This window comes from Eubalaena glacialis, chromosome 8, assembly GCF_028564815.1.
Source record: "Eubalaena glacialis isolate mEubGla1 chromosome 8, mEubGla1.1.hap2.+ XY, whole genome shotgun sequence".
Taxonomy (NCBI): domain Eukaryota; kingdom Metazoa; phylum Chordata; class Mammalia; order Artiodactyla; family Balaenidae; genus Eubalaena; species Eubalaena glacialis.
Window position 1 is genome coordinate 86,302,825 of NC_083723.1, and position 18,135 is coordinate 86,320,959.

Genomic DNA, 18,135 nt, shown 5'->3' on the forward strand with positions numbered 1-18,135 from the left:
TGCAGCACTATTTACAATAGCCAGGTCATGGAAGCAACCTAAATGCCTATCGACAGACAAATGGATAAAGAAGATGTGGTAAATATATACAATGGAATATTACTCAGCCATAAAAAGGAACGAAATTGGGTCATTTGTAGAGATGTGGATGGACCTAGAGACTGTCATACAGAGTGAAGTAAATAAGAAAGAGAAAAACAAATATCGTATATTAACGCATATGTGTGGAACCTAAAAAATGGTACAGATGAACCATTTTGCAGGACAGAAATAGAGACACAGATGTAGAGAACAAACATATGGACACCAAGGGGGGAAAGTGGCGGGGGGGAAGGGGGAGTGCTCTGATGAACTGGGAGATTGGGATTGACATGTTTACACTAATATGTATAAAATGGATAACTAATAAGAACCTGCTATGTAAAAAAATAAATAAATTAAAAATCAAAAAAAATAGTGGAATTGGAATTGTGGTGAGGGTTTTATTTCTTTTTGCTTACTTATATTTTCTAATTTTTCTAAATGAACTTATTTTACTATTTTGGTATGAAAAAAATTATTTTTAATTTTTAAAATCTCATACTTTGAGTCAGGAGAAATCCCTGTTGGCATTATTCTCAGTTTTGATCTTTTTAAGTTTTTAATAAAGTATGCATTTTACAAGGATGATCAGTTCTCTTCATAAGCCCTTATATTTTGAAATATTAATGTATTTTGTTTATTGACAATTGGGATGGAATCAGACATTTTCAAGTGTTAAGGTAATTTCATGTTTTAAGTTTTAATCTCTGTAAAGACTATTTTCTGAATTGAAAATTGATACTGAAAAAAAGAAACCTACTTGATGTTTTTAAAAACTATAGTTTAAAAAGAAACTAATTTTGGCAGGATTGGGTGATATTTTTCTTTATTTTTAAAAATTGCTTGTTCACAGATTCTTCAGTCTTTTAGACAAAGGCCTAATTTAGGAGTGATATTCAAGTTATGAACTTCATCTTTACTATTACATTATTAAATTTTCTTAGAGATACTTAGTGTCATATTTTCAAGAGGAAATACACTCATTTGTAAAACAGGAAACGGACAAAATGCATCGTGAAATGCACTATTGCTGCGGTTAACCACGTTAGCCACTGGGTGGCTCCACCTTTTCACTCCATTCACTATCTGGTGATGGAAGTTTCCAATGAAAACAGGAGATGAAGGAGGCTTTATTTACAGAATGCTTAATTGGGAACTGATGCAGCATTTACATTCTAGACATTTTATTTAGAAACAGTTCTGCTCATGTATAGAATATTTTCTTGTGTTCTTTGATAACTGGGCATTTGACTTGCCAAGGAGGGGAAGGGAAAGCTGTATTTTTTTTCCTTTATATCGCATCATTTCCTATTCTAATTTTTTAATCAGAACCAAAAATTCTTCATTTATGACATTTTGTCTATTTTGATAGCTATTATTTTCAGAGTCCTATAACAAAATAACTCGAGGAAAAACAAGAAATTACCACTAGACAGGAATATCGTATGTTCGCCTTTTGAAAATGTAGAAAGCTACATTGCTGGTAGCTTCTATCTCTAAGAGATATTGTATTCTGGTAAGGGCTGGTGAATAGAAGAAAGATAAAAATAACCCACAAAGATGTAGAATTGGACTCTGGATAAGGGATCTCTAAAGCTAACTCTCCCTGGGGTCACAGATCTACACCTTGGGACTGATCACAATTTAGAAACTTGACCTCAATTTATATTTCTAGATGCCATTACATTTGCATTTTGTGCATTTGTGATAAACTTTTTCTCCATCCTGACTTCTTTTATTCTAATTTTTCTACCCTAAACCTATTATTTCTGTGTTCTGGGTTCCTTTTGCAATCTCCTATCCCTATTTTTATCTTTTTTTTTTTTCCTGTCCCTTTTCATTTGCTAGGTTGAACGTATAATTTCTGAATGACAGTCATTGTTTTAAAAATTCTACTTTATCCCTGAATCATTCCATCAGAGGAAAGAAATTCCAGAAATCTAACAAATGGTTGAGAGATTGAGGTGCCCCTAAATGTGAATACAATTAAATATTTGAGCTAGTAATCACTGTTTTTTAATAAATTAGCTGTGTAACTAATTTCCTTATGTCCTTGGGGGAAACTAATGAATGGTGGAATCAGATGAAAAACATTTGAATTCAAACAGTGAATTAGAGAGAGAACATGTTTTTGATTCTAAACTATAAATAGAGTAACTAAAAACAGAACTTGGTGTAGATTACAGAACTCCAAGTGGGAAAGTAGAATTTAAGTATCAAATTCACCTTATCAGGAAAAAATACAGTCATGAGTTAGAGAATACATCATTTAGAATATATTCAAATAGGGAACTTCCCTGGTGGTCCAGTGGCTGAGACTCTGCGCTCCCAATGCAGGAGGCCCAGGTTCGATCCCTGGTCAGGGAACTAGATCCCACATGCCGCAAGCAACTAAAGGTCTCACATGCCGCAACTAAAAATCCCACAAGCTGCAGCGAAGATCCCACATGCTGCAACTAAGACCTGGCACAGCCAAATAAATATTTTTTAAAAATAATAATAAAATAAAATAAAATATGTTCAAATAGATGAGTAAAAAGTAAGGTAGGGTCTTGGATCCTAAGTTAGAGAATTAAAATCATGGAATTCAGAGCTCTCTGCAGAAGGGGAGAGGAGTAAAGAATCTGACTGCTGATCGGGGAGAGAGGATGAATCTCAGCTATCCTCCTACCGGAAGACAAATCCACACAAAACCCTCCAAGCCCAGTCATGGGTCAAAGCCCTTTTCTGGCTATCACATACATCAATTGCACTCTCTCTCCTGTCGAAAAAAGAGTATTTACAGAGTGTGGGAGCCAAACAGCAGCAGCCACTTCCACCCCAGAGGCTTCATTATCTCCCAAGGCTTCTGGGATTAGACTTAGGTTTTTTTCAATCAGGCTCTGCAGTGGCTGAGCTCCATGGAACACCAGTTTATATTTGAGTTACATAACTCTTGAACGGGGCTAAATCTTAATATTCTTCATCTATAAATAGACTTGTATAAAGATTTAGATTAAAAACTTATTTAAATATTCCTAAATGTCTAATGTATTGATACAGATATGTTATCCCCTCTTTCTGAAACTTGAGTCCATCATTTTTTCCTTTTTATTTTAATAATGAGGTGTTTCCAAAATACAGAAAACTATAAAGAATCATATAATGAACTTCCAGGTACCCAGTATCCAGCCAAGTTAATTTTTTTTTCTTTAACAATTTTTTTTAAGACGTTTTATATATTTATTTATTTTTGGCTTCGTTGGGTCTTCGTTGCTGCGCACGGTCTTTCTCTAGTTCCCTCGAGCAGGGGCTACTCTTCGTTGCGGTGCACGGGCTTCTCATTGTTGTGGCTTCTCTTGTTGTGGAGCACGGTCTGTAGGCATGCAGGCTTCAGTAGTTATGGCACGTGGACTCAGTAGTTGTGGCTCGCGGGCTCTAGAGCGCAGGCTCAGTAGTTGTGGTGCACGGACTTGGTTGCTCTGAGGCATGTGGGATCTTCCTGGACCAGGGCTTGAACCTGTGTCCCCTGCATTGGCAGGTGGATTCTCAACCACTGTGCTACCAGGGAAGCCAAGCCATGTCAAATTTTAACATTTTCCTTATTTGCCTGATCTCTTTACCTAGAATTTTTTTAAAAAACATTTAAAACATTTCAGGTACAAATGAAATCCCTAGTAACATCTCTCCCGACCCCACTCCCCATCATCCTGCCCTAAAAGTAACCACTACCATGAATTTGGTGTTTACCATCCCATGTATGTTCTTATATTTTGCAACGTAAGTATGTATTCCTAAACAAAAACAAACAAAAAATATATAGATAAATGAATGTTTTAACCTTTTATAAAAATAGCACCACACTGTGTGTGCCTTCTACAATTTGCTTTTTTTACTTAATCTCATATTTTTAAGATTTATCCATTTTGGTACATTCACCAACAATCTTTACTTGTTTTAATTTACACCCATAGCTCAGTTTTCTCTGCTTTTGCTTAAATTGTTGGACAGTTTGTCCATACAGAAATTTACCATCTAGTGGAAAGAGTGAAGAATTTTTTGAAACAGACAATTTTTTTGAAACATAGCCATGATTTTAATCCCATCTGTTTACCATGGAGAAACTAAGAAAAAAATGTATATTTTCACACTTTCTCATGTAGTTTTTAAAGATGACCTGAGCTATTCAAGTAATTTCCCAACAGTTCTTCTATTTGTTATGAAGACCAATAATTACATCACTGAGCTGTTTGAGGTGGAGAGATCTCATCCTAGGAGTTAGTGAGTGGTCCTACAGTCTAGTCCTGACTCTGGTATCTTTGGCAATTTATTTAACTTCTCTGGACTCTAGTTTTCCTCATAGATAAAATGAATCAGTTGGACCAGAGCATCTTGGTGCTAATTTTCAATGATCTATGGAATATTTAAATAAAAATTATAAAGGCTTAAAATTTAAGTCATATGCTTCACTAGAATTTCATTTTCTGTATGAAATAAATTTTTATTACAGTACTTTGATAAGGAAAGTACATAATGTATGAATACCCATTCTTTAAGGACATGGACTATATTTAACTATTTAAATTCGTATATATGTATATAGTTATAATTTTGCCTTCATAACACATTTTGTTCACATCTATAATCTATTTACTTCTGAGTCCTTGGTGATAGCCCCTACCCCAATTATGACATTGCTCTTATGGGGAAATAGGATCCACTTCCACGATCCATTTCATCATGTGGATTCAGGAGCACATTGTAGGGACTCTCTACGTAGGCAAATTATAAGGACTATGAATGTGAGCATATGGTGTTAGAATCACCCTCAGGTTATTTGGCAGTTTGGTTTAGTATTCCTGGGCCCTTCAGATACAAGGATAGGGCTCTTTTATTAAAGCTGCAATCTGCAGAATCCTCCCTCGATTTTTTATCAGAAAAGTAAAACCATTCATTTTAGAGGATTTCTAAATTCCTAATTGCAGATATAAATAACTATCGGTTTGGAAAATGGCTGAGTGTAATCAAAAATATAATCTTCCTTATAACATTGGAAGCTTTGTAGTAACCAGAGATGCTGCCCCTTGTACCTCCCTCATCCTCCTACTCCTACTAACTCCTGTCCGCAATTCAAAAGAGGCAATAGGAAATCCTTTTAAACCATCATTTACCTTGAAGTAAACTTAAAAGTGTGATCAGAAATAGAAAAAATATAGGTGCTTAAAAGCTGTGAAAGTAAATTTTGATGATTACCCAAGTATCTAGTAGCTTTTTTGTCATTACTCTGCTTAAAAAATATAAATTTACATGAATAATGAATTATTATGATGATTTGCCTTTGAACAGCCTGTTTTCCCCTAATTTATTGATATGGGGAATTGCACGATTTTGCCTTATTTCAGAAAAAAAACCATCTGCTTTTATGGAAAACCATCCTCATCCTGTAACCTTTTAGTCCATTTTTTCTCAAGATTTTTGAACTCGTAAGCACCAATTATATCATCTATTGGGGATATGATAAAATTATGTTAAAAACTCACATTAAAGCTATAGACTTCCATTAGTGCTCTGTATAACAGCCTTATCCCCACAGGCTTTGCAAATTATATTTAAGGAATTAGGGAACTTCCTTTCTTAATTTTATTCTCATTAATTCTTCTAGGAAATTTATTCATTAAATAGGATGGGTTGTTAAACTATGTCCATTAAGTGTGTAAGGCATGTTACTAGTCAAATGTCAGGGCTCTGAGTAGGTAGGATTTCATGATCAAGTATAGCTTTCTTAATACTCACGATCTTGTTCTCACATTCCCCACCACCAAAGTCTTTCATTTCACTGCTATTTTTTCTTACTTGTTCCTACTAGTAACTCCACTTAGATCCTCTCATCCCACTTCCTTTCCATAACTCTTTCCTCACAGTAAGTTTCATTTTTCCCACTTACATTTAGTCACATCTGCTCTGATCTGTAGATGTATTTTGCCTTAAACCCTAGGCAGATGAACATAGGCAACACTGTCAACCTGTCCAAGAACACTGCAGTTGTGGAGGGTAGATAAGCAGGTGGTAACAAGAGCATCCAAGTGACTCTGGGCCAAGCCTGGGAACCTACTGAGCTGGCACAGCTCAGAGGCAGTAACGAGAAGGCAACACAAAGCAGGAGACATCATCACCTTTACTGTAAGTTCCTAGAGCAGGAACGAGGAGGGTGCTCCTCCTTGGGCATCAAGGGGGAAAGAATCCTCAAAGAAAAAGTAGAAAGCCAAGATTGAAATCCCAGGAAGATCGAGTTCCAGCGGTATGTCCAAAGAGGAAGGACCAAAGTCAGTGCGGTAGGGTCAAGAGTTTATCTTGTGGTTTGGCTTTATCGGTATGTGGGTGCATGCAAGTGCCATCAGCTAAGCCGATAGCTGCCAAGAGAGGCAGAAAGCAAGAGTGCTGGAGAAAATATGATGGCAGAAGAAGACACCACCGGAGTTGTTGAGGCATGGGTTAGGAAGTAGACAACAAAACTGGCAGAGACTGCTGGGCCTGATCAGGCACCAGGAATGACAGAGAGGCTGGCACAGGTGAGTGGCAGCTGCTGGGCATGACAGACCAGATTGGCCAGTACCATAGCTGAGGCCATGTGGGCTTTGACTCAGGGAGGATGGGGCACTTATGAGAAAGTAGAAGAGACGCAGTAGGTAAGCCAAAGTAGTGAGTGGTCAGGATGAACAGAGACAGGGCAGGCCAGATGGCTCTTACTGTGTGTCCAACTTTCCAGCTGCGATCAAATAACCAAATTAAAATAAGTCCATTTAAGCCAAGATCAATTTTAATTCTATGCTTTGCTGGTAATACAGGATCATTAACTGTATCAATAATGCCCATGCTAAACCCATTTTGAAATGGGGGCAATCGTATCCTTTATTATTGGTCTGGATATGTTCAACAAAAAAGGAAAGGATGAAGGCAAAACCATGCAACTGTTTTTTAAAAACTGACACACATTAATAAGGTCTAGGGAATCTTGAGGAGATCCAACTGACAATGTTGAGATTTATGTAACTTTATGTTGCAAATTCATTTTCTAGGAATAATTTATTTCAACCGGTCATTTTAATCTTCCACTAAAGTATAAATTTAATTCAATGAAAATAACTACCATTTAAATATCAATACTAATATAATCTTTTTCTTTATACAAAACATAAAAAATTATGTATGTGTACATGTATGTGTCAAGACTGAAAATTAAACATGGGTTCAAGTCTTTGGCTAAGAACAAATAATTGGCAAATTCACAAGTTAGAATTTATAATTCCATTGTGAAGTTGACTAACTTGTTAGTGTAAATAAGATTGTCAGCATATAAAAAAGGTAATCCTGTCTCAGTTGTAGCTATAGAGTGCAAATCTTGTGTCAGTTCACATTTTTGTCAACAGATACTAATGACTACTGAAAGCAGAAGGTAATTAGAATGAAAATGGAAGTGTAAATATAACCCTAGTTGAGTAATATGCTCATTGTACTTCCTTAGTATGATACTAGCAAATATTCAGTCTTTAAGTTGATCTGTGATATATTCAACTGTGTCATGGGAGCATAATTTTTAAAATGGTTTGTCCAAAGTTTCTGTCAATCCATCCTAGCAACAGAGCCAAGTGTTAGAGTTATTGCTGCCTGAGTTACAACAGCTGCCCTGGGGAATCTTGTCCAAATAGCAAGTTAACTGCTATTCACAGTAATATCTGGTCTTTCCCACCCCCAAACATACACAAAAGATTTTTGTCATTCTTGGCATTGGGCAATAGCAGTAGCAAGACATGCCAGTAGAACTCTAAAGGCACAATGTCCTTCCACCTGTTTTATGCTGTAAGACAGACTTCCAAGTGCAAGGCGGTGTGGAGGGCTGTTTCCTTGAATGGCAGCTGAATGTGCCAGCAGGATCTTTGGCAGCAATGCCCGGGCACTGAAGCTGGGCATTCAGGAGAACTAAATGGAGAAAAGAAACTTGAACACACTGCTTCCTGGAACACTGAGAACCTGAATGGGAAATTAAGAAGTACCAGATTCTCTCTATTCTTACACCAGCCAAGGTCAGATTTCCAAGCTCCTATTTATTCTAATCTTTCCCCCAAAAAGTGCTATTGCAATTTATGAAGGTAATAAAAATGCTCTTTTTTCATTTTAGAAAATAGTGTTACTTACTGTTGTATTATGCTCTTGCTTGAGAATTTTTTCCCCATCCTGAAGTAACAGTTTCATACCACAAATCAAGCAAAACCCTGGTGGAGAGGTTCAAGGAAGACATGTGACTTTTTCTACATCTCAAAGGGACAGTGAGGGCTAGGTGAGGGCTCTGGATAGACCAGCTTGCTTGTTGACCCTCCAGTGATGTCTTGTTAACAGAAGACTGGGAGTAAAGTCTGGCCTCTACCTGCTTGGCAGACAAAAATTTCATCACTCAGCAGGACACCTAGACTTAGGCAGGAATAACTGCTGCAGTAGAGCATTTATTGCCAGTAAAGAGGGTAAATCGATAGCAAAAGACCTAGGAGAAGTCACAGGCCTTTGTTAAATGGGTGATATTTTCTTGGTGCCCTCTGGAACCTAGTTTCAAATCTAGAATCCTACCAGTTTAGGAAAATAATAACCACCGTCTGAGGGGGCAGGGGAGAATTTCTTTAGCTATTTTCAGTTTGTCAGGAAGCTTAAAGTAATTGTTTACTCAAAATCAAGCCTCAAGGATGACTTTTAGTTAGGAAAAAAAAAAGCAAAACTTGACTCCTTGGTTTCCTCTTGGGAAGATAAATTCATTATGATTTAACAAATGTGTTTGCTTATAAACAGATTCTTTCAAAACAGGGGTTTTTGTGGGGGAAATCATATTAAAAGGGGTTTTCCGAGAGGAAGAGATTAGGTATCACTGTCCCCGTGAAAACTGTTTAAGGGATGTAATTTTTCAAATTGTTTTCATTAAAAAATTGCAAACAGTGGCTAACTTTCCATTATACTCTGCATCTAATTCAATCAAAGTACTAAAGATTTTAGAGGATTGTTAGAGGACTGGCTGTGGGAAATTCCAGAGCAGCTGCCACCTGCAGAGACTTCCTTTACTGAGTGTCTCAGAGCCCAGACACTGCCTTATTTGCCAGAGCTGCAAGGAAATGGTAGAAATTCAGTAAAAGTAGGTCTTGCTTAAGCCAGGGAGACTTCTCATACAGTTGTGGATTCTTCAAAGACATTTCACCAAAACAGAGTCAGAGCATGCACATAGACTTCCACAGATTCAAGAAATGTAAGCACTGACGTGTATTATTAGTCTTCCTATCATTTCATCAGCAAGAACAAAATCACTTGTTTTCAGCTGGTGCAAAAGCACATTTACTTATTAAATCATCAGGCATTGCTCATGTACCTTTCATATGCCGGGCTCTATGCTAAGTGCTAGAGGTATAAAGATGAAAAAGATTCGTGGTGCCACAGTCAGGATTGGCCAAAATTGACCTAGGTTGGTTATTCTGGGTTGTCTGAGCAACAAGCCAGCTGGGACCTGGGCTCTTCCCCTCTTCCCTGCAGGAGGGGTTGCCCCCAAACCTCTCGAGGGACCAGTTTCTCCCTTCCATAGCACTCAAGGTCCTCAGGTGCTAGACAGTCGGCTTTGCTAGGTGACTCCAGTTAAGAGCTGGTATCTAACCCAGATCGGATGATACACAAGAAGTCGGATTATCTCCCAGCTGACTAAGACGTTCTCACTCTTGCTCTATAAGGAGAACAGCAAGGCGGCAAGTTCTCGTCCCTGAAATATCCACCCATGGCGTGTCCAGCAGAGAACCTTGGCCCATCTCTTCTCTTTTCTTGTTCATTCTTGCTTTGTAAATTTTTCCATTAAAGCCTATGAGATTTCATGGAATTCATCACAAATCCTGTTGCATGACATGTGATGAGCACGAAAGGATCCACCTTATACAATGCTTCTGAGCTTCTGTAAAACTACTTGGAACAATGCTGAAATCACCTGTTCCAGAACAAATCCTGTCCTATGACAAAAAGGATTTCATTTTCAGTTCTGGTGGGGTCTCTGGCCAAGGGAGGGAGTGGGAAATATTTCAGGCTGTCTACTGCCCTTCCTAGCTGAGGAGTGCAGAAGCTGCTCAGGTGAAGTGCCTGTCTTAAACTTCCCTCAACTACTGTTTGTTTGGATAGATTGTATAGATGTTTGTATAGATATTTGTTTCATGTGTTCATTTGTTTAGTCACTTAATCAGAGCTGTTTTAAGACTTAAGAGAGATAATGGACTGAAAAGTACCTTCAAAAAGTATAAAGCTCTCTTCAGGTAACATCATTTAAATATCAAAGTTGTATTTACTATAGATATCAGTTCCATTCTCTTATTGTGTTTAAGCTAGGAACTTATTCTCCAGATGAAGGCTTATTATGAAGCCCAAAATATAAAATAGATATACATGAACCTGCTGTGACTAAAGTCAGGTAGAGGGGTGGAATTCCAAGGATTCCAAGGAGCACCGTTTGAAAAGCACTGCAAAAGATGAAGGGGCAAAAGATCATAGAAGTTTCTTTTAAAAATAAATCCCAACTGTTCTGTAGCTTGACTGTGGTGGTGAATACACAAACTTACACATGTGATAAAACTGCATAGAACAAAATATGCACATACACAAAAGTGTACATGTAAAACTGGTGAGATCTAAATAAGATCAGTCGATTGTATCAATGTCGATTTCCTGGTTGTGATGTTGTACTATAGCTTTGGAAGTTGTTACAGCTGGGGGAAACTGGGTGAAAGGTATACAGAATCTCCATTATTCCTTCCAACTGCATATGAATCTACAGTTACAATTTAGGGATTTGAAGACCAGACCAGGGACAAGGAAAGCCTCTTGCTCTGGTGCCAGGAGAGGGAGAGTCCAGGAGGGAGCAGGAGTCAGAGTGTGTATTGGAAGATGTGAACATATTTGGTTAGGGTGGAAAGGTACAAAATACGGTGCAGAGGAGGGGCTTTTACCGCCTCCCCCACTGTAATATCAACCTAAGGAGGCAGGGACTCTGACATCTTCTCCCGTGCCTATCTGTATCCCTAATGCTTAACACTTTGTACATGTAAATAATGATTTAATTAAAATTTTCTGTCTCTACTCCCAAATTATAAAAACCTAGAAGGGTATATTCTTGCTGGACCATAGCCTCAAGAAGAAAGGAAGGAAGCTGAAGATAGCGCTCTCATTCTTTCTGTCTGTCATACTCGCCACCTGTGTGGTCCTCTGTCAGGACCTAAGCCCTATGGAGACAGTAGCTCACAGAACTCCAGTCCCAGGGCCGCAAATGGTGGGCAAGATGGTACCACCCAGCTCAGGAAAGGCCTTCTTCATCCTTAAGCTTGGATGAGTGTGGAGGGGCTGGGGTTGGAGGGTACAACTATTATTCACTGGTCTAAATCTTACTGCTAAAATTAGACCTGAGTGCTGCATCTCCAAGCCTGGAGGGCCTGGTGTCCACAGGCCAAAGGTTGTTCCTCCCAGGGTCTGGGCAGTGGAAGCTGAGAGAACTGATTAATGAGCTCATCTAAATTTCAAAAGGTTGGAAGAGAATGTTGTTCCTCTCCACCTCCCCAGCCCACCCCACCCCACCCCCAAACTTTACAAAGGACCTTAACAAACAGCCCCCTCAAAGCTACAGAACCAATTTTTTTTTCATAACCAATTTTTTTACAGTCCTCTGCACTCCTCTCCTTCTCTTTGCTCCTTTTCCTCCTTTCTCTTGTTTTTCCATTTCTTCTCTCCCTTTCCCTTCCTCTCTATTTCTTTTTGTCCCTCCCTCTTTTTCTCCTGCTTTCCCAACTCTTCTTCCTCCTCCCTTGTAAAGAATGATACTTTGGAACTGAAAGTATATTTTAATGTTTATTGAAAGCAGTTGTTTCTTTTTCATAGTGTTTTCTGATCCTTCATAGAAAATGATTCTTCTATCCTAAGTTGACTTTCATAATAATTACCTGAAGACTAAAGGATCATATATATGTGAATTTAGTAAATTAAAAGGAAAAATATATTTAAAGACTAACATTTAAGCATTCTGGCCTCTATTATTTTAAAATGAGAATTTGACTTGATGCCATTCCTATTGGAATTCCTAAAATTACAACCATCATCTATGTTTTACAGGCTTCCCTTATCTATCCAGATATTTCCTGTTCCGATTTCTTTTTCCCCAGAGACCCATAACAATTTACTTATAGTTGGTTTGAGGTTTTATTGGGGAGGGAGAGGGGCAAGAAGGCTTTTTAAACTAACATGAATCTAATCTTTTGAGGAGAGCTGGAGGAAGGCATGAGATATCGGCCCTAACCTAGGCTGGCACATTTAATTTTGCCTAAGTTCACTTTAGAATGTAAATGTCTTCCTACTTAATTAATTTAAAATTAATTTCTCAAATTTGTTTTTCAGAACTCAGTGTGCCCATGTACAATTATGTATGCCACATTTGTGTACAACATCACCGTTCTCAAAACCCAAACCCACAGATCTGAGGCCAGCAATTCTAGTTAACCCTCACACAGGACTTCCCACATGCTAGGCACTGTGGGAAGCTCTTTAAGTGTATCAACTCATTTAATCCTTCAACAACCTTACAAGGTAAGTGTCTTAGTCTACTCTGGCTGCCATAACAAAATACCATAGACTGGCTTAAACAACAGACATTTACTTTTTCACAGTTCTAGAGACTGGAAGTCCAAAGATCAAGGTGCCAGCAGCAAGGTTGGTGTCTGGTAGGAGCTCTCCCCTTAGGTGGCAGACAGCCACCTTCTCACTGTGCTCACATGGCCTTTCCTCTGTGCCTGTGCAGAGAGGGAAAGTGAACAAGCTTTCTGGTGTCTTTTCTTAAAAGACACTAATCCTGTCCAATCAGGGCCCCACCCTTAGGACTTCATTTAACCTTAATTACGTCCTTAGAGGCCCCATGTCCAAATACAACCACTCTGGGGGTTAGGACTTCAGTATGTGAATTTGGGGGGAACACAAACATGCAATCCATAATAGTAGGTAATGTTCTCCCCATTTTTCAGATCAGCAAACTGAGGTTCAGACAGGTTGAGTAATTTGCCCAAGGTCACCAAGGTAGTAAAAGGAAACACTGGGATCTGAACTTCAGCATCATGCTCTTAACCACTGTGCTGTGCTGTCTCTCATCACCTAGCATGAGTCTTAATATAACACCTAACAACCCGTCAACATCATCAACATCTAATAACCCCAACCCCTAGTAGAACTTTAAACCTGTCCTGTAGTGGCCAGAGCTTTGCCATGCCTTTTTAAAAAGCTTCCCTGAAGGGAAACAATCACTCACTATTGTCATTTTATTAGAAATAGATTTCTATATTATCAAATTTAGAGAAATAACATGTAGTTACTACAATCTGGTTCTTTAAAATGCTTATACATCTTAGTGAAACATCTTGTGAAAACTTCTTTTGTCTATACTTATACCCTAATGGTTATAAAAATAACCAGTAGTAATATTTAAAAGGCACTATTACTTTTTTTTTTTTTTTTAATTTATTTATGGCTGTGTTGGGTCTTTGTTGCTGTGCGCAGGCTTTCTCCAGTTGCAGTGAGCGGGGTCTACTCTTCGTTGCGGTGTGCGGGCTTCTCATTGCAGTGGCTTTTCTTGTTGTGGAGCACGGGCTCTAGGCTCTTGGGCTCAGTAGTTGTGGCTTGCGGGCTCTAGAGCGCAGGCTCAGTAATTGTGGCCCACGGGCTTAGTTGCTCCGTGGCATGTGGGATCTTCCCAGACCAGGGCTCAAACCCATGTCCCCTGCGTTGGCAGGCAGATTGTTAACCACTGTGCCACCAGGGAAGTCCCAAAAGGCACTATTACTTTTTAAGAACTTAAAGCTTTTTAATCCAGATTTCTGCACAGGAAACTGGAGCGTTGTAATGTGGTGAGACTACTCTGACAATTCTTACCAGTCAGTGAAGAAACGGTTTTGTACCAACTTACAGAATTTGCTATGTTCAAATCAAATATATATTGAGGGGAATCTGGTTATCTGATTGGCAACAGTCCTAGGATTTTTAATGAAAGTTGGCAGGGAGAAACGCAATGCATTGGATAAAAGCAAAGATTCTAATAGAATCCCGACTCTGCTGTGTCCTTGAGCAAGTCACTCAGTTTCACTTTCCTCATTTGTAAAACAAAGCTAATAGTAGCTTTTACCTTACATGAGGATTAAGTGAGAGAATCCATAAATGTAAATTAAATAGTGTCTGGCTCACTAAAAATTCAATTTTCCCCACGTTATTGAGATATAATGGACATATAACATTGTATAAGTTTACTGTGTACAACATGATTTGATATATGTATATATTGCAAAATGATTACCACAAGGTTAGTTGACACATCCACCACCTCACATGGTTACAATTGTGTGTCTGTGTGTGTGTGGTAAGAACTTTAAAAATCTACTCTCTTAGCAACTTTCAAGTATACAATAAAGTATTGTTAACTATAATCACCATGCTGTACATTACATCCCCAGAATGTATTCCTCTTATAAATGGAAGTTTGTACCCTTTGACCACCTTCTTCCATTTCTCCTCCACCACCAATCTACTCTGTTTCTATGAGTTTGGTTTTTTTTTTTATTCTACATATAAGTGAGATCATACAGTATTTGTCTTTGTCTGACTTATTTCACTTAGCACAATGACCTCAAAAAATGAACTTCTTTTACATTGTAAACTTCTAAAAAGAATGTTTTATACCTTTTTCTTAATTCCCCAAAGCCCCTAACAGGAGGGGACATAGTGGATGTTAAATGAAAGAATGATAAATGTCTTGGGAGCTCCATGTCCCACGAAGACCATACTCAGTATTACTAGTTTCACCAGGAAATGGTGGAAGCCTCCCACTGAGGTGAAGGAGGGCCTTACACAGGCAAGAGCATCGCTAGACCACAGGCCTTGCTCTTAAACAGCGCCGCGCACCTCAGCCTCAGGGGAGAATTGAGGAGGAGCTCTTGCTTGGTTTCCATGGTAAACAGGTTCTCACCTGTGTAGTTCTCGGGAATGTTTTGACATAAATGTGCATATGCGTTCAGTCTTTTTTGGAAAAGACATTGTGATATGGGGTATTTATTTTCAGAATCTACTTGAAACTAGTTATTTCAGTTATTAGAGTGAATTAAAACTATTAAGCACTACTAAAATATATTTTGGCCAGCTGAGCCTAATTTTAGATTGTTAGTATTGATACCCATCAGCACAGTTATCACCCCCACAGACACTATAGCATCTGTTTGCTTCTATTAATATGGTTGGGAACTTTTGTTTTGTGACTTGGAGAGCAGACCCAAGTGTAGCTGCCGGCACGGCTAAGAACCATGAAGGTTTGAGGGATGGTACAGATTGTCTCCTCCTTAAAACCTTGAACTTGGTTTTAAACCCCAGGGGTTAGATAGATGAAGGCCAGAAATTGGGAAAACTATTCACAAGAAACATTTATGATTCTCAGTCCAAAGCACCATAGAATCAGATCCCAGGTGCCAAAGTGGAGCACAGAGCTGGAGGGAAGAGGCCATTTTCCCTGCTTGCTCATGAAATCTCACTCTGCTCTGACAACCCAAAGCCTGGCTGGCCTGGCAGCACTGGGAGAGATTGTGGACTTGGCACCATCAGTGCTGCTTTCATGATGGGCAGTGACAGCACTGATGCTTTCCAAGTGGTCCTGCAGGAAGCAGACCTGGTGGAGCCAGTGCAGAAGAGAAAGGACCAGGTGGGCCTATGTGGTTACAGCAGCCGATTTGTAAGCACGAATGACACATCCTGTTGGGGACGCCCAGAAATAGCTGCAGGACACTGAGGTCAAGCTAAGATCCTGTTGTTACCTTTGTAATTTGGACATCAAAGGAAACATAACCTGATTTTACATAGTTTGGGAGACCTAGACAAGCTGTAACTAAACTGTAATTGCAATCAATGGACTACTTTATAAGTGACTGAATTTCACAGAATAATTGGTGGCTTACACTAAAATGAGATTGGTGACTTACAATAAAACAAGGAGATTATAGTCATTTCCAAAATGTTTATGAATTGGAAAGACTGAGACACAGGCAAAAAATCTGAATTAGGTTAAGCAGAAAGAGAAAAATACAGAGCTTAGAAAGAATGAGACTTGCTTCATGAATAGCTTTTTACCACAAGTTCCAGCATTTCATTTCAAGAAGACCTCAGAAGTAGAAATATGGGTGGAGGCTGGACTGAGCACTTGTCTTGGGCATTTGCATGCCACTCTACTTACGATTGAGAAAGTGTCAGTTGTTCCCATTAAAGGATGAGGGGTTGATGGACGTGGGTACCTTTGTTACCACTGCTGACCCCAGGGCATCATTAGCTTTTGAGCCACTTCCAAACCAGCCTTGTCAACTACTACAGGACACATGGCATTGGCTTCCTCTCCTCCAGGTGGGAGCCACCTGGCGTGCAGACGATGGATCCAGTGCTGTGGGAGGCGTGGCTACAGCAGTAGAAGTCTGGTCCCACAGAACCTCCCCACACTTCCCGTTGACTGGCATCCCATAATGGGTTCCAACGAGGAACACCTTCTAGCAAACTCTGTTGTTAGAACAGCTTCCCTGAGAACAGGAACCAGGGAAGCACTCAGTGGCAGCCCCGCTTTACCATCTCATATTGTCTGTCTATTTCCCTCCAGCAACTAAGCTTTAACTGCTTATCCTTCAGCTCTTAGCTAGTAAGTCACTTCCTCAGAGAAGCCTTCCCTGACCAGGTTAGGGCTTTTGTTGCCCTCTTCTTCATAATTAATTAGTACTGACATAATTGTGTATTTAATTACTTCAGATAATATGAGCAGGGATCATGGCCATATTGTTCACTGATGGACCCTCAGTGCCTGGCACATAGTAAATAAAAAATATTTGTTGCATGAATGAATGTTAGTGTCACCTGCAAGGCTTTCCCTACATGGCTTAAGGCTGCCCCACTCCTGCTATTTATGTTATTTATTTATTTTACTTTATTTTTGGCTGCATTGGGTCTTCATTGCTGCGCGTGGGCTTTTCTCTAGTTGTGGTGAGTGAGGGCTACTCTTTGTTGCGATGCGTGGGCTTCTCATTGCAGTGGCTTCTCTTGTTTCAGGGCACGGGCTCTAGGGGTGCAGGCTTCAGTAGTTGCAGCACGCGGGCTCAGTAGTTGTGGCACATGGGCCCTAGAGCACACGGTCTTCAGTAGTTGTGGCGCTGGGTCTAAGTAGTTGCAGCGCAAGGGCTCTAGGGCATGCGGGCTTCAGTAGTTGTGGCGCACGGGCTTAGTTGCTCTGCGGCACGTGGGATCTTCCCAGACCAGGGCTCGAACCCGTGTCCCCTGCATTGGCAGGCAGATTCTCAACCACTGCACCACCAGGGCAGTCCTAATTATTTATTTTTAATATTAGATAAGCAATATGTGAATACATGCTCATTGTAAAAAAAAAAGCTAAATGACACATATACATACATATGAATGTTATGGTCTTATATATGTAAATTATGCCACAGTAAAGCTATTTTTAAAAAGCTATCATTCTCCTTCACAATTCCATACCAACCCAGCCCCATCCTTTTTCCCAGTCATAAAATCACTGTTCACAGTTTCATGTGTAAACTTCCAGATCTTTTTCTGTGTGTTTTCATACATACATGTATCTTCATACATATGTGTAGTTTCATACACATATATTCATATAGATATTCATATTTTCATGTATATATATATCTAGAGTATTTTAGTCAGAGTTGAAAATACTCTGCAGGAGCCATGCTAGCTATTGCAGAGGGAATTTAATCAGGTGATGGAAGAGTTGAGAGGTCAGAGAACAGCAGGAAGCCACTATCAACCCTGGGGCTAGAGGGATGAAGGGAGAAGGCAGTGTTACTGGAGCCCTGATTCTGAGGCCTCTTGGAAGAATCTGGAACCGTGGCAGCACTTCCAGGATAAATCAGGAACCATGGAGAGAGGGTTGTACAGCAGGCTCTGGAGACATGGGCAAGATGCTGCCAGACACCATCTAAAACA

General features: G+C 39.4%; 1 long non-coding RNA gene across 1 annotated transcript in view; it reads left to right on the forward strand.

Annotated features, from left to right (window-relative positions):
• The window catches only part of LOC133096859 (uncharacterized), a 50,091-nt gene that overhangs the window by 18,853 nt on the left and 13,103 nt on the right, over positions 1-18,135 (forward strand). Inside the window, exon 4 of the long non-coding RNA XR_009701865.1 lies at positions 12,508-12,696. This is a non-coding gene — a long non-coding RNA (uncharacterized LOC133096859). The remainder of the gene's footprint in view (positions 1-12,507; positions 12,697-18,135) is intronic.